Source organism: Lolium perenne, chromosome 2, assembly GCF_019359855.2.
Source record: "Lolium perenne isolate Kyuss_39 chromosome 2, Kyuss_2.0, whole genome shotgun sequence".
NCBI classification, from domain to species: Eukaryota; Viridiplantae; Streptophyta; class Magnoliopsida; order Poales; family Poaceae; genus Lolium; species Lolium perenne.
Genome location: NC_067245.2, coordinates 120,204,774 through 120,229,647, shown reverse-complemented (window position 1 = coordinate 120,229,647; position 24,874 = coordinate 120,204,774). Strand labels below are relative to the sequence as shown.

At 39.1% G+C, this 24,874-nt stretch overlaps 2 long non-coding RNA genes across 2 annotated transcripts in view; both read left to right on the top strand.

Moving 5' to 3' along the window:
- The window catches only part of LOC139835204 (uncharacterized), a 116,694-nt gene that overhangs the window by 27,721 nt on the left and 64,099 nt on the right, over positions 1-24,874 (top strand). The gene's annotated exons all lie outside the window — the stretch shown is intronic.
- On the top strand, positions 11,165-14,240 carry LOC127330185 (uncharacterized). The gene is made up of 2 exons (XR_007869168.2): positions 11,165-11,435; positions 14,010-14,240. It is a non-coding gene; the product is annotated as an uncharacterized lncRNA (long non-coding RNA).

The following is a 24,874-nucleotide window of genomic DNA, read 5'->3' as shown; positions in this document are numbered from 1 at the left end:
GCCCCACTTCGTTTCCCTTTCGGACTTCTGGTAGCTTCGTGGAAAAATAATACCCTGGGCCTTGATTTCATCCAATTCCGAGAATATTTTCTTACTAGGATTTCTGAAACCAAAAACAACAGAAAACAACAACTGACTCTTCGGCATCTTGTTAATAGGTTAGTGCCGGAAAATGCATAAATATGACATAAAGTGTGTATAAAACATGTGAGTATCATCAATAAAGTAGCATGGAACATAAGAAATTATAGATACGTTTGAGACATATCAAGCATCCCCAAGCTTAGTTCCTAATCGTCCTCGAGTAGGTAAACGATAACAAAGATAATTTCTGAAGTGACATGCTATCATAATCTTGATCAATACTATTGTAAGCATATGTAATGAATGAAGTGATTCGAAGCAATGGTAAAGAGAATGATTAAACAACTGAATCATATAGCAAAGACTTTTCATGAATAATACTTTCAAGACAAGCATCAATAAGACTTGCATAAGAGTTAACTCATAAAGAAATAGATTCTTAGTAGAAAGTTTTGAAGCAACACAAAGGAAGATATAAGTTTCAGCGGTTGCTTTCAACTTCAACATGTTTATCTCATGGATAATTGTCAACACAAAGTAATATGATGAATGCAAATAAGCAAGTATGTAAGAATCAATGCACAGTTAACACAAGTGTTTGCTTCTAAGATGGAAGGAAATAGGTAAACTGACTCAACATAAAAGAAAAAAATGGCCCTTTGAAGAAGGAAGCATGGATTGCTATATTTGTGCTAGAGCTTTTATTTTGAAAACATAGAAACTATTTTGTCAACGGTAGTAGTAAAGCATATGTGTTATGTATAAGATATCCTATAAGTTGCAAGCCTCATGCATAGATTACCAATAGTGCCCGCACCTTGTCCTAATTAGCTTGGATTTACATAGATTATCATTGCATAACATATGTTTTAACCAAGTGTCACAAAGGGGTACCTCTATGCCGCCTGTGCAAAGGTCTAAGGAGAAAGCTCGCATTGGATTTCTCGCTTTTGATTATTCTCAACTTAGACATCCATACCGAGACAACATAGACAACAGATAATGGACTCCTCTTTAATGCATAAGCATTCAACAACAGATAATATTCTCATAAGAGATTAAGGATTGTTGTCCAAACTGAAACTTCCACCATGGATCATGGCTTTAGTTAGCGGCCCAATGTTCTTCTCTAACAATATGCATGCTCAAACCATTCAACTCATGATAAATCACCCTTACTTCAGGAACATGCATAGCAACTCACATGATATTCAACAAAGTGTAATATTTGATGGCGTCCCCAGGAACATGGTTATCGCTCAACAAGCAACTTATAAGAAATAAGATACATAAGTACATATTCAATACCACAATAGTTTTTAATCTATTTTTCCCATGAGCTATATATTGCAAAGACAAAGGATGGAATTTTAAAGGTAGCACTCAAGCAATTTACTTTGAAATGGCCGAAAATACCATGTAGTAGGTAGGTATGGTGGACACAAATGGCATAGTTTTTGGCTCAAGGATTTGGATGCACGAGAAGTATTCCCTCTCAATACAAGGCTTAGGCTAGCAAGGTTGTTTGAAGCAAACACAAGTATGAACCGGTACAACAAAACTTACATAAGAACACATTGCAAGCATTATAAGACTCTACACTGTCTTCCTTGTTGTTCAAACCCTCACCAGAAAATATCTAGACTTTAGAGAGGCCAATCATGCAAACCAAATGTCAACAAGCTCTACAGTATTTCTTCACTAATAGGTGCAAAGTACACGATGCAAGAGCTTAAACATGATCTATTTGAGCACAACAATTGCCAACTATCAAATTATTCAAGACATTATACCAATTACCACATGTAGCATTTTCTGTTTCCAACCATATAACAATTAACGAAGCAGTTTCAACCTTCGTCATGAACATTAAGAATAAAGCTAAGAACATATGTGTTCATATGCAACAGCGGAGCGTGTATCTCTCCCACACAATGAATGCTAGGATCCAATTTTATTCAAAGAAAACAAAAACAAGAACATACAGACGCTCCAAGTAAAGCACATAAGATGTGATGGAATAAAAATATAGTTTCACTAGAGGAACCTGATAATTTATCGATGAAGAAGGGGATGCCTTGGGCATCCCCAAGCTTAGATGCTTGAGTCTTCTTGAAATATGCAGGGATGAATGTAACATCCCAAAATTTTCTAAATTTTGGAATGTTAAAGTAAATAAATTAGAATGTTTGAATTGTTTGTCTTGATTGAAATTCCACACGGAATTTAAACTTTGTGTACTACTTAAAAACACCTATATAAAAATAGATATTTTATAAACCTTTAGTTTCAAAATATTTGAAAACAAAATACCACTTTAGAATTATGCATAGAATGGACATATATACCTACACTCAATATTTTGAGTTTTGAAATTTATTTTCAAGTAAAAACAGTTCCAAAGTGTTCACCTTTGAATTTCATTCGTACTGTTATCTTGTATCATGATTTTCTGAAATATTTTAAGACTGTTTAAAAGCAGTTTTGATCTTGAACGCGGCTCAAATAATATATGATTAGAAATAGGAAAGAAGAAAAAAAACAAGTCAACCCATGCTAGGCTGACCAGCTCAAAGAAGCCCAACCGGTCCTTCCATCTTTATTCTTTCTCCCTCCCTCACATATTTGATTGGCTGCATCATTCCTGGCCATCTCAGCCCAACCGATCGAAGAAGACACCAAAACGTCATCTTCCTCCTCACGTACAGAGTTCTTCCGTTGCACCCATGGCCATGGCCACTTCTTCTCCTCCTCATACATTACTTCTATAAATGTTCAAAGACTACCCTCTCAACCAGGGGGTCTGAAGGGGCAAACGAATCTGGATCGTCCAATCAGGTTGCAACAGTAAAATCTGCATCCCACTTTTCACCTCAGCCGTCGGATGCAGTAGTTTTTATTTCACTTCTTGCTTATCTGGATGACTCCATGACGGTTGGGCCCATGTGCGTGCGGGGCCGGTGTTTCAGCGAGCGATCCAGCATAATCACCACGTCCGTTTTGCATACGCCGTCCGCGTCGCGCCCATGTCCCGCGGTGAAACCTAGATCTCGATTCGTGAAAATATCTGAGCCGGTGTCTCCTCTCTCTCTCTCGTCTCCGCCTCCACACTCCCGCCCCGAGCCACCTCCCGCTCCTCTCATCTCTGCGGCTCCGCCGCAGGAAGAGCGGCGCCCTAGCGACCGCGGCGGATGGACGCGGGGGCCATCGGTGGCAGGGAGCGTGCTCCGGAGCGGCTGGACACGGGGCCGGTGATGGCATCGTCTGGATGCGGCGGCGGCTGTATTCGGTTGCATAACGAGGTGAGCGCGAAGGGGCGGAGCAGGTGGTCCTGCAGGAGCATGTCCCGGAGGAAGAAGGAGGCGGCGGCACGCCTGGGTTGTTGCCCTGGCTCCAATTCGCGAGCACCTGGTTCCTCTTCCTTCCCAGGTAAGCTCCATCTCTTTCTCTTCCTTCCGATTCGTGAGCAAAGATTCTTTTGCGTGTTGGGCAGCTCTCGTATCGTGAGAGGTAGGCACATAGAGGCAACATGAGGCGGCGACCACCTCTGTGACGAGGCATCCGACGTTGCTCAATTGCCCTCATGGTCCCGTTCAATCCCCTCTCTATTGTGCATGGTTTTTAATTAAGATATTTTGCTTGCAACCGTTCTCCATGTTTGTTAATTTCTGGGTCAGGTATTTAGATCTGAGACACAACAAATGGAGTTCGGTAATTGCTTGCTTATGGATGGTACGATCTTGGAACGATCTAATAATGCATCTCTCTCTTTGGTGAAACAGGAAGGGAGCGAAAAGGTGATTCTTTTGGGGGCTCTGATCATTGTTGTTCTGCTTGATTACCACAGCAATAATGTCTAGCAGATCTGACATTCGTGGAAAAAGTTCAGGTTTTGAGTAGATGGTTGGGTGGAACAACGGAATATTAAGTTGTGTAGGCTAGCACTCTTTGGAAATTAAATTGTGTGATTTAATGGATGAACCTCTCTACCTTTTACTCTAGGTGTGTTGTTGGAAGCTGGTCATGATGGCTACTGCAAGTCTGGTAGAGTGGAGAATAGTAAAAAGGCTGGAAACACCATTGACAATAATGTAGTAATATAAAACTTGGAGGTGCCTCTCGCGATCATTTTCTGAATCCTTGAGGCTGCTTTGAATGCTTTAGCTGCTCATGTTTTTGGATTCTCCTGCTGGAAAGGTTACTTCTATTTGAAAACCTATGTTGTAGTGTTTTTACCTGGTAGATATTATTCACTGAAGGTTACACTTCTGTGGTGTCCAGGATGAGTATGCTCAATGGATTGTAGCTAGCCAGCGGAGCCTTATTGAAGTTATGGCTGCATTTCCTTCAGCTAAGACTCCTTTGGGAATTGGGAGTATTCTTTGCAGCGGTTGCTCCTCGTCTACAGCCACGATTCTACTCCATATCATCATCTCAAAAGTATGTATGTGTACTTAATTAGTCTTCCATTTATTGCCCATTATAGATGATTCAGCACTAAGGTTGTAAAGCTCTTCATTTTGTGAGGTAAATGGATGTCTACACGATGCTTAAATTCTTCAACTACAAGTTGTATTCTCACATTATGAATCCACTTTGGAGTGGGGACATTATCTTAAGCTAAAACATATACTTCATGTCATGTCATTTGTGGTTTTATTGGCCTATGTGACTTATCTCAGTTTATGTGTGCTATTGAGGGTGGGACATCTAACAGCTATTGAGGGTGGGACATCTAACAGCTTAAATGCCCATCTACAGGATGGCTCCCTCCAGAACTCATGTGACATGTGCATTAGTTTATGGGCCTACACCAACAGAAAGGATCCACCGAGGAGTTTGTTCGTCATGGATTAAGGTAGGTTTCTCTTAGAAATTTCAATTTGCCCTTTGAGTGTGAATCCATTGAATTGCATACAACGAGGGAGTTTCTTACAGTTTGGTTTATCCTCAAATGTCTACATCCTAGAACACGCTTCCATTGGAATATAGCCAAGAATGGATTGACCCAGAACTAGAACAACAACTGAAGCTACTAGTCAGTAAGCTGATTTATGTAACAAAAAATAAGCCTGTTTGTGAGTTATTTATATACGTGTTGTGTAAAACTTGACTACATGGATGAATTAATGCGATATTATTTTAATATGTTCCCTTTATTTATATCTTTCAAAAATCAAATGGATGATTCAATGGTTGCAGTTGGTTGACACATCGCTGATGTGTAATTTTGCATCACGATTGCTTTTGGCTGATGATAATATTACTATGGTGCAGGCAGTATTTGGAGGTGTTCTGGCAGCTGTGAATCAACTGTGAGGTTTTCCTTAATTAGGTACCCCTCTATTACCTCTCTTCTCCTCTCTCGACATAGGCCCCAACATCATTCCCCTTTCCCGTGTTCTTGCTTGTCTTTTTTAATGGCTTGAGTTGATTGTTTACATTTTTTATCCTACCGTAATGTATTTCAGTTTATTTTATATCAGTTTAGATCGATAGAATCATCCTTTTCTTATCCCCTTAGGAATGGCTCTCTCTATTTGGTGGAATAGGAAGAGTGCAAGCAGGAAACGGTGAGAAAATTTCGGGTCTAATCGTTGATGTTCTGCTTGATTACCACAGTAGTAAAGTTGCCTCTTCCTGCAAAGTATGCTTAGTTATATTGGTTGCCTATAATTTCTATGTAGTAACTGGTTTGTTAAATCTAATTCTTGTGACTTCTGTGCTCTATGGGAATAAAACTGATTTATAGGAGTTAGCTCTAGGCAATAAATAGAGTATTTTCAGTGGTCCTCTTGAATACCTTTTAAATTCCTCTGAAAATAGAGTATTTTGAAATGGCTTTTGGTTCTCTAACATATTTGAAATTTTATCATATTTCAGAAATATCAGAGCTTACCTGGAAAAAGGTATGAAGAAATTGATGGCAATTGATCCCCCGTTGGTAAGTAGGTCTACAGAAACAGCAAATTTCATGTGTGCTAATTTGTTTTTAGCTGTGCCTACAATACAATGCTCAAATAGTTATCATGTATATACATCTCGAGCAGAGACTGGATCGTGTTCTTGTTACCAAAATTTAATGGTACATGTTGTGTTTATCAACATAATTGAAGTATGGAAGAAAACATACTCATCGTTTCCTAAGCCACTGGCATGGCAAAGGTTCTACATAAAAAGTAGTATTGTTGCTTGCTTTTCAATACTAGAAAGTATTTTTGTAGATGTGCTTATATTGGTGCTGGATAGCTACTTTAGGCTACTCTATGGTTCTATTTGACTGTTTCATGTTTTTTTTGTTTATATTGGTTTACATCCATATCCCAATTACCATGGGCATTTATTCAGGTGTTTAGCTATGAAACGAGATGATACCCCTTAATGTGACAAGTTTTAAAATTGCCCGTTCCTTGTTTTGCCTTCTCTGTCCACAAGTTGCCATTTTGCAGCTTTCTCATTCTCACAAAGTCTCTTCAGTTCTGTCTAGGAGCGTAGAACTATGGTTATCGTCATTGTTGGAGGCAAAAGCCAGAGCAATTTTATTTCTACTTTCATGTGTCGTGATTTTCTATTCTGGGAAGGAAACAATAAGGGAGGCTTAGGATTATTAATGCTATGGTCTTTGCTCTTTGAGGGTTACATATTTGGTATGCCTAAACAGCGAAGGTACTTTTTTTTACTTAACTGTCTATATGCTATTCTCTCATTTTCTATGTTGTGTAATAAATAGTAATGTTGATATAGTCTTCAATTTGAAAAAATGCCGTATTTAATTTTTTTTACCTTGTTGTGGTATCAATTGCTGAGCAAGTAGTACACAATGGCTATCATCGATTCTTACATGTTAGCTACTGGAGGCTTTATCAGTTTTTTTATCTGCTGGTGGTCTTCGGCCTCAGTCCATGCTAAAACATAGAACAATACAGGAAAGTAGAACGAAACAGATCAACTGCACTAGGCAAATAGATTGCAGATCGAGCATGTTGTTTCTCTTTCCATGTGTAACAATGCATTAGAGCATAAAGGTTTGCGTACTTTGCAAAATAAAGCAAATATAATGAGAAGCTTGGGCAGTTTCTTAAACACTGATCAAATTTGAAAATCATTAAGAATTTGCAAAACTGCTCTGATATTGATTTAGTTTTGAGAAGAGATAAATGTTGATAGGTGCTGCTACTTTGCTAAAATATAATGATATGATTTTACTTGTATTTAGACTGCTATATTTAGTGTGTATACAATGCTCAAGCAGTGTTCTAGAAATTGCTGCCATGCGCCTATTGGGCCAGTTTAGGTCCCACTTTATGTTAAACCAGCAATGCTCGTGTGGCTTAGATATTGCATTCCCAGTCTGTTTTATTTAAAACACCAGTTGAGCGTGTGAGTCAAATGAATTGGTTTGTCAACACTGAATTATAGAAACAACACCTGAAAAGTTATTATAGGATGAACATAGTTTCGTTATTTCCCTTACTGATCTACTTGAGTTACTACACTTGTTTTGCATTTTTAGCCTCTTCTATAAACGGCCCAGTTCATTTCCAGGTTGTGATATAGTAGTTTGTTAACTTAAAACGGCCAGTTGGTGTTATCAGGACTTTTACTTAGTCTGGAGTTATATGTTTGGTTATCCGTGGCGTCGGATGCTCACCATATGTGGCATATGTTTTAAATTAGCAAAATTCATTAGTACAACCAAATCCAAATAGTCTTGAAGATATACTACAAATATTTACGTTCTTGTTCACCAGGTCACTAAATGTGGTACGAATGCAGTTTGTTTAATCCTGCTCTTTCTAATTTTTCAGGTCACTGAAACCTAATCAAGCATTTGAGTCGCTCAGTCGATGGAGGACGAGCGAGAAACAGAAAACACTGTCGCAGAGGTAGGTTTAATCCATTCGTATACATATGTTAACTTCCATTTGCCTATCATGTAGGGATTTTGAGGTATTATTTTGTGCTATTGATGATAATCCATTGTATTACAATTAATCTGTGTTGTAGAAGCTTTAGCTGATCTGGTTTTGTATCTTTCGAAATAGATTTGAAGAGGTTGCACATATTCTATTTCAGGTACTTATAGCAAATACAGAGTGGGCCAATATTCGAGAAGAGCACAAGACTTGAGGATTTGAGCATGCTTGTAGGCCAGAAGCATCACCTTCAGACTTCGTCACTTGTTGACAGTCTAAAATTGACCCTGAACTGATATGGGCACTTGCTAAGCAAGATATCAAAGACCAGCACCAGCTGAAGGTTCTACCCCAACTTATATAAATTGTCTGTTTTAGTATATTTTTTTAACTTCCATGTAATATGTAAACCATTGAAGTTAGATGTTAATCACACCATGTTTGGCATGCAGATGAAATAGAAAATGCAGCCGTTAAAGGCACCAACGAAGGAAAACCCATCTTGGTACCACTTCTCCTGAATTTTCGGAATTATTACTGTATTGTTACATTTTCGCATACTATCCTTTAGTGTGCATAAGGGACTACCAAAGTAGAACATGAATTTTTGTTACTATGTATAATGCACCAGTACTATCTTTAGACAAATGCTGCACCCCTTGCTCTCCACTGCCCGTCTTGTCCGAGTCCGAGTTTAGAGCAACACCGATTGCATTACAGGTTGATTTTACTGCTAACGCCTCGGTCACTCCTCTTTAGTTAGTGTTGCCCTGGACATAGTGACATGGCCACTTGCACCGTCTCCACTATGGGGGCATAAAGCAATCAGCACACAGGTAGGCCTCTTTATTTTGTAATTAAAACAGCGGCAGTAGTGTAGAAATTAGCACATAGGTTGCATGTGGGTTCTGAGGACATGAGACCAGCTGCAGTAGTGTAGCAGTTTCCTTTTTATTCATTTTGTTCATGACAATGAAAAAACTGGGGCTCATTCCTGCGTTTTGAGTGATGACAGTTTCATGTGCCATTAGGTGAAGTTAAATATTGGGAGCAGGTCACGCTTAAATATTATCATCACTCCCTTCAGTTGGGAGAGTGACTATTATTTGTGGCCCTATAACTGAATAGAGGTAGCATATGTTTATGTATTTATGTAGAGAATATCTAAATGATTGGTTATATATGAGATTATCCATACAAAGTTTGATTACTCTACCTTATTACAGACCCAATTAAAAAATGTCGATTGGGTTTTGTTGTCAGTTCTCTTTACCTATATATATGGCAGGTCTATCAACTCAACATAAATAGTTCATATTTTTGTTTACTTGGGAACTTTGTGGCTTTGTCATGTTATTAGAAATGGTTGTTTCATACCTAATGCGTTGCTAATTTCCGAGAAACCTGTATATTATGTTGGCACGTTCTATTATTTTACTCGGTACATCACCTTGCTATATACCTTCAAATAAGTTCCTTCTATTATGATTTCGGCTGCACAACCTATTGATCAATATTGGAAATTAGAAAGCATGAACTTTCATATTCTGCAGCTTTGAAATATTTGTTATTACCACTACCCTTTTATCATTGCCGTGGGCTAGGCCTTCAAATCAAATGTACATCTTTTAGCAGGCACACAAACATCTTAATACATGACAAGGTCATATAAGTACATTTTGTTCCTTTATAGTTTCATAGTGGACAATTCTTTTTTTTGTCCTGGACAGTATGTTATTTGTCTTTGAGCCATTCATTTGTTTTGTTGGTTCCTCAATTTGTTGTATTATTTCAAAGATGTGTGTTTTAAGTTCTACTTGTATTTTTTGCAGAAGAGTATGTAGCGAGGTTATTCGTCAAAAGTATTTACAAACCATGGCACATCTAATTGTAAGCCCCTTGACCTGGCTGGGATCACAGCCCCATAGATCTTTTTCGTCGTACTCTGGTCTTTATCGTAGCCTACCGGAAATAGGGCGTATAAGTTGAGATTTTAACATGTGTGTGTGATTGTAACCTCTGGAATGAGCTTTTTTATCTTCTTCTATTAATATATTGAGATCATTCACAAACTGGTAAATATGGTTATTTTTCTGCTATATTTACCATGCCACCAGAAATGTACCATTGTTCCTCCTATGTGCTCTCACTGCCACTGCCTCTCCAAGCTTGTGCTATGTGCTCTGCTTCCTTTCTCCTTTCTCTTGAAAAAATAATATCATTGTTATATCTGCAAACAAATATACTTGGTTGAAATTTCCTGCCATCAATGGGGATTAGTAGATTTTAATTTTATTGTTCATTCCACTGTTTTTCATGCCTTTGTAGCTGAAGGATTAGTGTGAGAGCTTGGACTGAATTCAAATATGTAGCATACTTATCTTCCTGAAACAATAGCAGCGAAAAATCAAACAATACTCCGTTCGTTAATAATCAGTTGGACAAACAATATACTAAATTTTACATTTGCACGACTACTGGTTTATGATGCAATAACGGATATATACGTCAGTTGTAAGTGTGTCCTCCATCCTCCCAGTTTTACATGGCCACGTTTATGTTGGAGTTGGACTGTTGTTGATTCGTAAGTGGTTTAGCAGTGTGGCTGTGCCGCCTGCAGGCAGAATTTTGATAAGCACGTTTTCTGCTATGTATTTCAGATCAGCTTTTCATGTAGTTCATTGGTCAGTTAGTTGTTTGTGAGATATAAAGATTATTACACTATTATTAAATAGGAAAAAAACTTTATGAACCTTTGCAGGGTTAACTTGCATTTCTCTACCTTGGATGACACCGGGATCATATGATCTACTATTTTTCCCGGTACACCTTTTTTGGGAATGAAAAATTCAAGTGCATTTGCAATTATCTCCATTACACATTTTGACCTGTAATGATGTTTTCCGCAGTGCGAGGAATGGATATCGACCCCAAATGGAAATTGCTATGGGGATACCAAAAGTGGGTTTCTACTGAATTTTGCATCACCGTCTTATGGACCCAGTAGCTGTGAACCAGTGTATGGATCACTACCCCGTAACTATCGATTATATAGTGCTCTAAACTAAATCACGGCGTCATCACGCGCGATTGGATCTGAGGACTCTTCGCAGGTTCCTCCTCACCGAATCGTCACGCGTCAACACAGCAAACGGTAATTCACTTCCTATTTCCTCCCATCCAGAAAAACAACTAGATCGCCGATGGCCGCCCTGCACCTATTCTTCCCCTGCATCCCCGCCTCCATTTTTCCCTGCATCACGAGCTAAGTTCCCACCTCCCGCGGTAGCGCGCGCTCATACGCATCAATCGGGATCCATCGCCAAATGGGTGACCCGGAGTTGGAGATGCGGCCGCGTTCATCACCAAGCCGCAACTCTGACCCTCCATAGCTAGCACGAGACAAGATGATTCCTTTAGACTACTGCTAGATTGGTATTCCCTGCTCCACATCCTGATTCGCGTTCTGTTGGTACTTGGTAGGCCAATACAGTACATCCCGATTTGCATTAGTTTTATTGCAACCCATCTCAACAGATCTGATAGAGTTCCTGCTCTAGATCCTTTTTATTATATATCCCGTCCGTACTGAAATTTCTCCAAATTGCTCAACTTTTGGTTGACCACCTCCGTATCTTTTATTTGTTCTGAATTTTTTAGATTTCGATGTGTATGTTCTTGCCTGTTCACAGTTGCAATTGGTGCATGTCCACTTTGGTTCAATTGGTGCCTGTCCACTTTTTTACTCTGGCAATGGATTAGCAAATTAACATGTTCTAGCCAAAGTTAGTAAAAAAATTGCAGCTAGCATGTACTGTATGTGAATCATCCGATAAGCCCGTAATATATGTGAATCGCAACATTACAGCCCTTTTGTTTTATTCTTGTCTTACTGCCACTACTGTCATCATTTTTTTCTCAACATCAGCTTGATATTCTGTATGATCCACTCTTCTGATGCAATAAAACATGTGGTTCTAGATTTATGATCTGATGGAAACGCCGATTTGGCTATAGGTTTTGTGCTAGAAATGTTAACTTCCCTGCTAATCACTTTCTTAATTTTCTATCCTATTAAACTTTTCTTCCTTCTATTTTCATCGTCAAATCGGGTAAGTCTGGATAGCCCATGCATCTGAATTCCCCACTAATTACTCACCTTAATTTTCACTCCTAAAATTTCTCAACACAATCATTCCGAGAAGGAGGGGTGAATGCCCTATACTAATTAACTAGTGGTAGTATTAATGATGCGATAATTTTTATCTAAAAAATAACATGCAACCCAGCCATGTAGAGGGTTCACGAACATCTGCAATTTTTGATTAGTAGTAGTACTAGTTTTAGTTTAGTGGATGTATGACTATCCCATAATCAATCATCGTGCAATAAAAGTATCTGTAATATTTACTCCCCTCGGGACGGAGCTGGATCCTCTAACTTGCAGGTGAAAAGTTAGAGAAGCTACAGTGCTCTAACTTTCCTTCTTTCAAACCATATGATTAAAATCCAAATAAATTAGTTTAGTTTGCATAATACAAATTAATGTTATGCATTTGAAGTAATTACATACTGAGAAAATTATGGTGTAATAAAATTTAGTTTAATTTACAGTAATTACCTTTAGTAATTAATTACATTGCAAAACAGGGTGATTATGCTACAGGAGCCTGACTTCCCAACCTTATTTTCCCTGACTTGCCTTCTTCACGTCAGAGGATCCCGTTCCTAACCGAAAATAGGTGCTTAATGCATGTTCTGGATTAAACCGTGCTTCTAAACATTTTGTACATTGTGAGTTTGTGATCTTTCAGACTTTCAAAATCTGCGTGTGCAATCGTACTATGGAATTCTGAATAGTTTTGTCATCTATTTGACTAAAGCAAAGTTATGATGCCTTAAACAACCTGATCATTTTATCCTTTTTGGTTCTCCTTGAAACACTGATACTGAAATTTCAGTGCTCCTTTTGGTTCTACTTGAAACCCGATATCAAAACCGGATACTTGCATGCAGATATGGTTTAATCCATTCATTACTAAATAGATTCTTTCCTATGTGAAACCAAAAATATTACGTACATGCTACTCGTGTGCAGTATATGACACTGTTTTATTTCTACTAGGTTGTTTGCACTTTTATAACGTCTAACTTGTTTCTTGTCTAATGTTTGAATAACACATTATATACTGTTGTTCAAATTTAGCTAATCCTAATTCATACAAGAGCAATTTCAACTGAGTGAATTTGTCTTTTAAAATTGTAATTTCAGGTCTGAAACATATAGCGATAAACTTAACTGAACTTGCTGTTTGAAAGTCTAAAACTCATGGAATCTAATAACTTAAGCTGAATTGAACTTGCTGTTTAAAAGTCTGAAACATATAAATATAGCGATGAACTTAACTGAGCTGATATGTATTGTTCAAAGTTTCTGGCACTCTGTATCTTCTTATTCTTTCATAAATAGCATCAGCCTTTGATATCTGTTTAGCAAACACTGAATCTCAGTAGCGGAAACTAATACATATAATATTTTAGTATTTCCTTGAAATTACATACTCAAAGCATATATTTGATTGCAAGTAGCAGAATCAGAGCATCTTGTTTGCACTTCTGTAGATCACATCATGTTATTTTGTGGTTGTTTTCATTCTACTACTATAGGTCGTTTGCACTTGTATAGGTCACACCATCTATAAATCATTCACTCAAATAGGATCTTTGTACTATTTTCACATTGTAGTTCGTCATGCAACTGAAACACTGAATCGTGAAGTAATCAAAATTTACTTTATAATTTTATCTCATCAACAGTACAAGCCTTCTGTCAGTTCAGTGCATTCCCTTTTGGTTTACACCTGGGTATGTTGCATGGTTAACACCTGGGCATTCAATCATAGATATTGCCTTACATAATTTCATTAGGTATTAGCTTGTTGACACAACTTACTTGTTTTACTTAATATAGGCTTCTAGTAATTTTTTTCTTCATTTTTTTGATTGCAGGACCCAAAGACTTAGCTGGACAGGGTTGAAGTACACGAAAAATGCACATAGTTTAGAGAGTTCAACTACCATGGTAGCAAAGGACTCAACTCTGCTGGATTGCTACATTTTACTTTAGTTGCATTTGATGGATATTTGATATGAGAATTATAATTTGTATGAACCTACATATTATACGTGTGGATTTGAATTTTGTAATTCAATGGTTGTATTTTTTTATGGTTGCGATAAGCTGTTGCCACAACTCACTTTCTGTTGCCTTAGGTTAGCACCACGAAAAATATAGTGTTGCATCAAATCCTAGACGCCATGACTACATGCTTTGTTGCGTTAGGATGTAGCAACGAAGAATTTTTTTTTGTTGCAATAAATTGTTACCACATTTTTTATGCATGATGTGATAACTATTTGGCGCCACGGAATAAAAATTTGTTGAAATATAGTATCGCCACAAAACCTTGAAATTGTGGCGGTAACTTCTTGCTACAAATATTTTGGACGCTGCAAAAAGTATGTAACGCCACAATTGTGAATTTTGTTGAAACGGAGTATCTCCACGAAAAGTTCGCATTGTCGCAGTAGCTACTTGCTTCAAGATTTTCCCCCGTTGCGATAAGCATTTGGCGCCACAAAACTGGATTTTGTTGAAATAGAGTATCGCCACGAAATGTTACAATTGTCGCAACACCTTCCCGCCACAATTTTTTTTACCGTTGCCATACCTATTTATCGCGACGAGTGGAATGATTGTCGCCATAAGTTAATACCACGAGCGTAGCGGTTCGTAGCAAATGGCTAATGCTACAAACCAGTAGATGTTGCCATAGGTTATCGCAACGGCTCGCTATCACCACGAAAGAGAGTGCGCCACGAAACTTAGTTCGTTGGCATAGGTTATTGCCACAAATGTCTATCGCCACAAACTGGCAAACGCCACGACACGGCTGCATGTTGCGACAAGCTATCTCCACAAACCAAATTGTGGAGACAAGTGAGTGTTGCCACGGGAAAACATGTGGCAACTTCCTACATGGTTGTTGCAATAGATCGCTTTGTTGCCACAATCGTGTTTTCGTTGCAATAGCCTATTACCATACATGTAATTGCAACGCTTGCCAACGAACTTCATTTCGTGGCAATAGGTGCATATTGCCACAAAACGGCATCTACTGCGACAATTTTTTTTGTTGCAATAGACCCGATTCCTTGTAGTGAGAGGCAATGTTTATATAGGCTCCTTGGTCAACCCATACAATATGGGTTAGCACAGCACGTCTCTCAAGCTGGTGCCTCATGAGTTATCGTGGGTGCTTGTATGAACCGGATAAGACAATATTTTGAATGCTTCTCCCATCAGTATCGACTCATGTTCTGATGATGCAAGGTAAGGTCCTATTTTTTCGATTCTTGTTTGAACACTTGCTTTCCCTGTCTTTTAAGTTGTAAATCTGTACCCGCTCCTCTATTTTAGTGACATAGTAGATGTTCACTTCTCTATTAGAGAAACATAAGGGATTTGCTGAGTACTCCTAAAGAAAATGTTGAATATGTAGTATAAGTAGTGATTAACTACCACGTGAAAATCCAAAGGAAAGGTGTTCTTGTTTTTAGTTGTTCGTTATATTGCCACAGAGGCAAGTGTGCCGAAAATTATGGTTGTCATTGCCACAGAGGCAAGTGTGCCGAAAATTATGGTTGTCAGGGTACTGTTAATCTCGCTAATTCAGGCTGTTCTGCTCTTGGCCGTCGGCGCTCCTGGCCTCCCAACCAGGATTCTCTTCCCTCGCCAACAAAGACTCTGGGAGGCCGGTGAAGCTAGAGCGAAGTGGTCGATATGTGGCGTAGCTTTTCATCAACGGCATGCTCTTGTTCAGCTCGAAGGTTGAGACCTTCCTCCTCTCACCGGTTTGCTTTGGTTAGTAGAACAAACTACATGGCACATGCTTGTTCAAATACTTCTCTCACGGATTATCATCTCTGTTTATACTTGTTCAAATGTTTTTTATGTATAGATTTGAATATGATAACAGAGGTCAGGTACAACCTCATAATTTCAGTTTTCATCAATCCTGCTGTGTTGGCATGGTAGGTTGGTAGCGGCTTAAGAAGTTCAAGCAATTGCCCTGTATTTGTACGAGTAGGCCAGAGTACATATCAGTAAAAGCAATATAATATTTATGAGCCAGTTTTAGGTGTGGTAGCCAACTATCAGTAAAAGTAGTAGATATTTGTTTACCGCTCTTTACCTTGAATAGTTAGATGTATTTCAGACATACTGTTTGTTATCTTGTTAGGTTCCAGTGCATTTTGTTACCCTGATATTTTCATGAACCATCAATCCTACATCAACCGGTGCATTTTGTACTAGCAGGGCCCTCACTTTTCCCCTTGACCCCAGCCTCCCTCTTTTTGGCATAAAGTCATAGATATTATCATAACTTTAATGCAATATGTACTGCAGATTTAATCCAGCTGACATAGGGTTCTTACTCTTCCATTTTAGGTTCATTGAACAACCTGCCGACACATGGTTGTTACTCTTCCATGTTAGGTTCAGTGAACAATTTGTGTGTGATCATGAATTAACCCTTCAGAATTTTAAGATGCAGGCACAACCTCAAATGCACATGATTGTACTACGGCACGGCCTTGATTGAATGTCCTGGCAGAATTATTAACTTTCATATTTTGTGTGTAATAAGACCTGCTTGTTGTGCTCACTCACTTACGTTTTAGGTTCTCATGCTACATTAGGTGTTCTCAAGGAAAAATACTCATATGACAGTGTCTCGAAAGTATGTATATCTGTCAGTGTTATATATATTACAGTTAATACCTAAGTTGTGCATGAAGTGATATTTCTTCAGCAAAAGTTACCTGACTGTATTTATTACAGTGTATTTGACATATAAGGAACCTGAGCACAAAATCAAATGGCTGATATGTGGCATGCATCTAAGGTTGTTACATGTTTCCATTTTTTAGTTCCATAGATGAGAAGACGCGACTCAGGACGTACTCCTTGGACAGACAGACGCGCGGCCGGGCCGCTTCAGTGCCGCCTGCAGCCTTGGGCAAGCTGATACTGTCACCATCACAGGGCGACGTGGGCTTGAGATTCCACTCTAGATCGACCGGATTTTGTAGTCAGTCGAGTTGTAGTGTTCTGAACTTGTGAGGTTGTTAACTTTCAGAGAAGATGTAAACTGGTATGAGTTTCAGAATTATATGGGCATATCCTCTGTAATTTTATCCCAAAGCTGCTAATGTACGAGTTTCAGATTTTTTTTGCACTACCCAGGCTAGATGGAATGGTGTTCAGTTAGAGAAGATAGATGATCTTGCTTGGTAGCTTATCATATGTACTGTCCCTTTTGATTTTGCTTGTTGATCTTCAGATAGTATTTTTGCTGGCAGACCTTCTATAAACAAGATGGTATATGCCCTTGCCATGCTCTATAAAGAAAAGGAATTCCATGTTTGTGCATGTGGTATTCTCTAAACTGTAGTTCTCTCTTATTTAGCACAAACTTGATGTTTCAGGCATTATCTTCTATGGTTTACCACAGTAGTAAAAAATGTTGGTTTGCATAATAGTTATTTGCCACAGTTTCCCCTGTGTGGAAGTTGTAATTAACGACTACGGGTCCATTTTTGGCTGAGATTTCGGTTTTGGCAGTGGGATGTATCTAACTAGCATGTACATCTTGAATCAAAATGGCAGGTACATCTTGACATGGTCGTTTATCCCAGGCGTGATTTGAGGAAGATGCACGGTTTTCCATCTTGAATCAATGTTGAGTTTTGTGCTCTTGCAAATGAATATTTCCGTGCGTGATTGGAGGAAGATGCACGGTTTTGTGACTATGAAAATTTATTGTTTATTCTGGTTTAGTCCATTGCTTATTTCGGTTTATTTCTGACAAAACTTCATAATGTGCAGACATCCACGTGATAGATTGATTATTTATTTTAGCATATGTTCCTTACCAATGTGGTTCCGGTAAAGCCTAACAAGTTATAGAAATTGTGAAATATTTAATATCAATGGACAATAGCAGAAGATGGGAAAACATAATCTCATGGCAAATATGGAAGGCGAATCTAATAGAACCGTGAATACTCTCTGCATTAACTTTGAATGACCAATACATGAAAGATCGTCTTACAACTATTTTGGTATGAAACATCCTGTATAATTCTGTAAAATTTATAGGGATAAGAAATAAACGTCATATTTGATGCGTATATAGCAACTCAAGACATGATCAATCACCAAAAATATAGATTTAAGTACTGAAATAAATTATTCATTAAATTACAGTCCTATATGTCAGCATCCATTGGCATATTAATACGCTTTCATTTGCACTTGCGCGATAGCGCAACGGGTCATCTGGTGGCATTAAAAACCACAAAACGTCTCAACATAAATACGAAAGTTATTCCAATTTGAATGGAGAATCCGTTCAGGGAAATAGCCCCCCAACTTTATTGTCTTAATTGCCCAAATCAGACCGACGCCCCGAATGCCGTCCGTTGGCATACAACCTCCAATCTCCCTCCTCAGTGTATATCACTGCGAACCAAGATGTCCTCCGTGCGACCCATCTTTTCCTCCCCTAATTTCGTTCTCACACTTTCTCCAAATAAGCTATATACAGACCATACCAACCATGCCATGGTCAGTCCCAAAATTTGAGTTCACCGCTAGATGTCGTCGTCCTCAGTGATCATCTCGACAGTTCCTTGCACCAGGAGACTCATATCGACGGTGTATACCTCGAGGACATAGTTATGCATCAAGTTGTCGCGGTTGGTCCCGATATCATCGGAGTTCATCGGACCGGTACATTGCGTACTTTAATCTTTTACTCAAATACTTTTTCCCGTGAACTCACCTAATACATGCCTACCTCTAGGACATAGTCCTCCGTCTTTTCGTTGTTGTTTCCGTACGACCATGGAAGCCATGTCGCCACCACATCGTGAAGCAAGCCTCCGCGGAGCGTCGTCAAGGATGGCCGAGATTTCCATCGCCTGCCGCACGTCGTCTGCACCCTCGTCTTCCCTGCATCGAACTGCACACCGTAGACTACCTACTCGGCGAGGAAGACCACCGGAACGCCGGGAAACAGCACGACAGAGTCCGTCTCCAGAAGTCTTTTTCCTTGCTGCCGCTGGTACGATTCTCGTTTCAGTTATCGTCCGGTTATCTTTTCATGTCCCCAGATTAGAACCTTTAGTGTTGCACCACTGTATCATAGACCTAAATCGAAGATCCATCTTAATCTAAAACTGCATCAGCCCGTATCACGTATCCTTGTTCTTCACACGTGCACCTCATTAGATCGACCGGTTCGTGTGTACTAGCCCCTAGCTGATGCTTAACTTTAAAATTCCACAACTATAGATCAGTTTGAGATGGTTTCTATGTTGTTAAGTTCATAATTATATTCTCTACAACTTTCGTGTAGAAAGTTTTTCAATCCGAGAAACTTTTTCTGACAACTTTTCGTACAACATTAAAATTTAACCGCGACGTGTTTAATCTTGTAAAAATTACAGTAAAACAATTACACATCCAAAATTAGAAAATAATATATACCTTGATCATACGAATGCGTGGAACACAATGAAACAGTAAATTTTGAGTTTTGAAATATCTTTTCAATATTCAAATTTAAAGAAGTGAATTTGAGTATGTTCAACATATATTAATTCTATAATTATTTTGGGCATAAATTCTGTTGCAAAAATTATTATTAGGAGTCATAGCTATCTAGAATATTTGCACACTTAATCTTGATCCATTCCTGCCTAGCCATCCGAAATGTCCTATACTCATTTTCACATTGAGCCATAAAAGATATAAAAGACTAAAACCAAATGCATAACAAATCTTTCCAAAATAGTTTGTTTGTTCTTCTTGATTTTTTTGCTATTGGAATGTGTGTTTATGTTGTGTTATTTATCTTATAGATATTACAGAGAGTTACGTGTATTGCTAAAATAAAGAGAACGCCCTACAAGTTACCAAAAAGGCAAGTGTCACTCATGTCCTAATATTTTCTATGCATGTAGTTTTTACTTAGTAGATATTGCATGTGTAGGATGTTTTCAAAGTATACGGGTATGCTATGCTAATCCTATAGTCTTAGGATTTCCTCTAGTTTCCCTTAAGTTGCCATCGTAAGTAGTTTTGCTTAGCCATGCTATTAGATACGTGGGTGGGATATCATGATGAGATGAGATGAAGAAAAATATGTTTTTGTTATAAATGAAAACAACTTGATGAATGAAACACATGGGCGGATTGGTACGAGTGGAACGTCTGCACGGTGAAAATTGGTGGGGTCCGCCGCCCAGAAACAAAAGAGATTGGACAAGTTCTTTGTTTAGTAGCTTCTTGTACAGCCGCATGTTATATGGGCTCTGTCTTGACTAAGTAGGTTGTAGGGTCCTGTCCCGACGTGACCAGCAGATGTAGATATGTAGGTTGGTACGGGTCCGTCCAGAGGGCTCAGGGCCTTACTTCTGAAAACAGTCTCGTCTTAGTCTTCTCCCAACCATTTGAGCAAAATGAGCATCATGGTGGAAAAGGGGCTGACTAAGTCGTGCGGGTAAAGTGTACAAACCTCTGCAGAGTGTAAAAACTAAGTACTTAGCCGTGTCCCCGGTTACGAACAACTTTGAGCAACTGGACCTGGAGCTGTTGGAAGATCTCTCTCATCCCAATTTTATAATAAAACTTGATGGGTAAACTTGGGTAGTAATGTATGAAGCTGGATCGTCTGGTATCTATCCCTGGTGAGCCAGTGTGATGAGAACTTGGGTTCATGCTCTTATATAATTTGAAATGTTTAAAGCTGGATCGGCCGTATCCTTCCCTGGTGAGCCAGTGTGATGAGAACGTGGGTTCATGCTCTTAGACATTTATATTTTGAAAGACAAATGATATTTACAAAAGATAGGGAAAAATGCCCGCTTTTCTGCAAAGAGCCTAAACTCCACCAGCCAAATATACATGTAGGTATTAGGCGCCATTTGTGTCCACTAAATAGTGACATCTTGCCAATACATTCAAAGTATTGACCGAATGTTTTTGGCTGTAACTTTACCTGTTGCAGATATTTGATAGATGAGTGAGTTACGATGATTAGGTTACGAGTCTATCCTCAACATGCTCGCCTGTGGCACATGAAGACGAAGGACTCCATGCTATATGTTTGTTCGTTGAAAATCTCTGATGTAATGCTAGCCTTGTGCTATGCAATTTGTAAGTCATTATGTAGATATGGATCATGCGGTCTAATAAAGACCTTTGTTTCTTGGTATTACATCTTAAACTGTGTGTGCTAGCGATTGATCCAGGGACTAGGACAATAAAGCACAGGGATCGGCACCCTACCGGGTGAGGTCACTACAATGAACCACGGGGGCATCCCCAAGCTTAGAGCTTTCACTCTCCTTGATCATATTGTATCATCCTCCTCTCTTGATCCTTGAAAACTTCCTCCACACCAAACTCAAAACAAACTCATTAGAGGGTTAGTGCATAATCAAAAATTCACATGTTCAGAGGTGACACAATCATCCTTAACACTTCTGGACATTGCACAAAGCTACTGAAAGTTAATGGAATAAAGAAATTCATCAAACATAGCAAAACATGCAATGCGAAATAAAAGGCAGAATCTATCAAAATAGAACAGTCTGTAAAGACGAATTTTTCAGGGGCACCAGACTTGCTCAAATGAAAATGCTCAAATTGAATGAAAGTTGCGTACATATCTGAGGATCACTCACGTAAAGTGGCAGATTTTTCTGAGTTACCTACAGAGAACATTGCTCAAATTTGTGACAGCAAGAAATCTGTTTCTGCGCAGTAATCCAAATCTAGTATGAACCTTACTATCAAAGACTTTACTTGGCACAACAATGCAATAAAATAAAGATAAGGAGAGGTTGCTGCAGTAGTAACAACTTCCAAGACTCAAATATAAAATAAAAGTGCAGAAGTGAAATCATGGGTTGTCTCCCATAAGCGCTTTTCTTTAACGCCTTTCAGCTAGGCGCAGAAAGTGTGTATCAAGTAACATCAAGAGACGAAGCATCAACATCATAATTTGTTCTAATGATAGAATCAAAAGGTAACTTCATTCTCTTTCTAGGGAAGTGTTCCATACCTTTCTTGAGAGGAAATTGATCTTTAATATTGCCTTCCTTCATATCAATAATAGCACCAACAGTTCGAAGAAAAGGTCTTCCCAATATAATAGGACAAGATGCATTGCATTCAATATCCAACACAACAAAATCAACGGGGACAAGGTTATTATTAACCGTAATGCGAACATTATCAATCCTCCCCAAAGGTTTCTTTGTAGAATTATCAGCAAGATTAACATCCAAATAACAATTTTTGAATGGTGGCAAGTCAAGCATATCATAGATTTTCCTAGACATAACGGAAATACTTGCACCAAGATCACATAAAGCATTACAATCAAAATCATTGACCTTCATATTAATGATGGGCTCCCAACCATCCTCTAACTTCCTAGGAATAGAAGTTTCATGATTTAGTTTCTCTTCTCTAGCTTTAATGAGAGCATTTGTAATATGTTTTGTAAAGGCCAAATTTATAGCACTAGCATTAGGACTCTTAGCAAGTTTTTGTAAGAACTTTATAACTTCAGAGATGTGACAATCATCAAAATCTAAACCATTATGATCTAAAGCAATGGGATCAATGTTCCCAACATTAGAAAAAATTTCAGCAGTTTTATCACAGGCAGTTTCAGCAGTTTTAGCAGTTTCAGACAGTTTTGCAAGCTTTGCATTAGGAGTAGAAACATTGCCAACACCAATTATTTTACCATTCATAGTAGGAGGTGTAGCAACATGTGAAGCATTAACATTACTAGTGGTGGTAATAGTCCAAACTTTAGCTACATTATCTTTAGCATCTTCTTCTTTTTCCCACCTAGCACGCAATTCAGCCATCAATCTAATATTCTCATTAATTCTAACTTGGATGGTGTTTGCTGTAGAAAATGACTTAATATCTTTATTTTTATTAGGCATAACTTTCAATTTCAAAAGATCAACATCAGCAGCAAGACTATCAAATTTAGAAGCAAGAACATCAATTTTGCCAAGCTTTTCTTCAACAGATTTGTTAAAAGCAGTTTGTGTACTAATAAATTCTTTAAGCATTGCTTCAAGACCAGAGGACACATTCCTATTATTGTTGTAAGAATTACCATAAGAATTACCATAACCATTATTATTATTAGAAGGATATGGCCTATAGTTGTTACTAGAATTGTTCCGATAAGCATTGTTGTTGAAATTATTATTTTTAATGAAGTTGTTATCACCAGAATTTGACCGAGTCAGAGGTGGGCCGCGATCAAGATTGGGCTTGAAGAAATATACATGGAAGAATACGCGAACCGGCCTTGTACACGAAGTTTGGGCTAGTTTGCCCTTGTATCTGTAAATATAAATAGGATACGTGTCGGTTAGTTAGAGTTTGGCTCGTGCACGGTTGGGATTATTCCCACGTTAGAAAGTCTACGGACTATAAATATGTATCTAGGGTTATCAAGAAAGACAACAATCACGTTCATCACAAACCAATCTTGGCGCATCGCCGACCCCTTGTTTCGAGGGTTTCTTCCGGGTAAGCATCATGCTGCCTAGATCGCATCTTGCGATCTAGGCAGTATACGTTTATTCGTTATCCATGTGTTGCTCGTACTGAAGCCTTTTTGATGGCGAGCAACGTAGTTATCATAGATGTGTTAGGGTTAGCATTGCTTTACCGTGCTACATGTTTTCGTCCATGCAACCCTTAGACGTCTAGCCGTCCTTACACCTTTCTTAGGTGTAAGGGCGGCATCTTGCTTGATCATTGTTTAGTAGATCCGATCCGTTATGATCGCTCCTTGATTCATCAAGGATTAGTTTAATATCTGCATAGTTAGGCCTTACAAACGGGTTGAATGATCCAGTGGCACGTAGGGTGTAGTTTGCTAACCCTAGACAAGATGTTCCGGGGATCAACTTAATGTTGGTTTTTAGTCCTTGTCTAGGGTCGGTTTATGATCACCGTGCGTGGCTGCCAGGCTCAATCACGAGTAGGATGTTCCGATTATGCGGTAAAAACCCTAGATCGTCGTAGGTCATTTTAGCTTTGTTCTGATCAAGCAGGACCACCATGCAATCGTAAACCCCATACGAGTCATGGGTGGATCGGCTCCTTGAGCCGATTCACAGGACAACCTGAGAGCCGATCGAGGCTCGTATTTAATGTTTACGTGTATGCCATGCAGGAAACTAAGCGAAGCAAATCCATCACCTTCCTGATCAGGTATAGATCAGGTGGCACGCCCTTGCACCAGCATCGGGACGTGTGTACCAGGAGCTTTGCGGGCCGTCGCTCGGAGGGACCAGGGCCAGCCGCAGTCCTAAGGTTGTTCCCGGCTCTTCGTGTTGCCAGCCGTAGCTCGCCGGTGGGTTTCGGACGCCAACACATTCTGGCACGCCCGGTGGGACCGTCTTCGACATCAACTGCATCGCCATCTACATCTGAGATGGCGGAAGGTACTCCAGTCACGTACGAGGATCTGCCCGAGGAGCTCAAGAAGAAGTATGACGACGTCAAAGCTATCCTCGAAGCCGACCTCATCGGCTCTTTCCACAGGACTCGCTCGCATGGCATCAGGTGGAGAGGGTTCACACCTGAAGGCGCGCTCGATGGAATTGACCTGTCCACCCCTTCAGAAGAACGCACCATGTCCTTGCGTTAGGAGATCAATTTCATGGTAGCTCATTCGCTACACCGCCATTCTGAG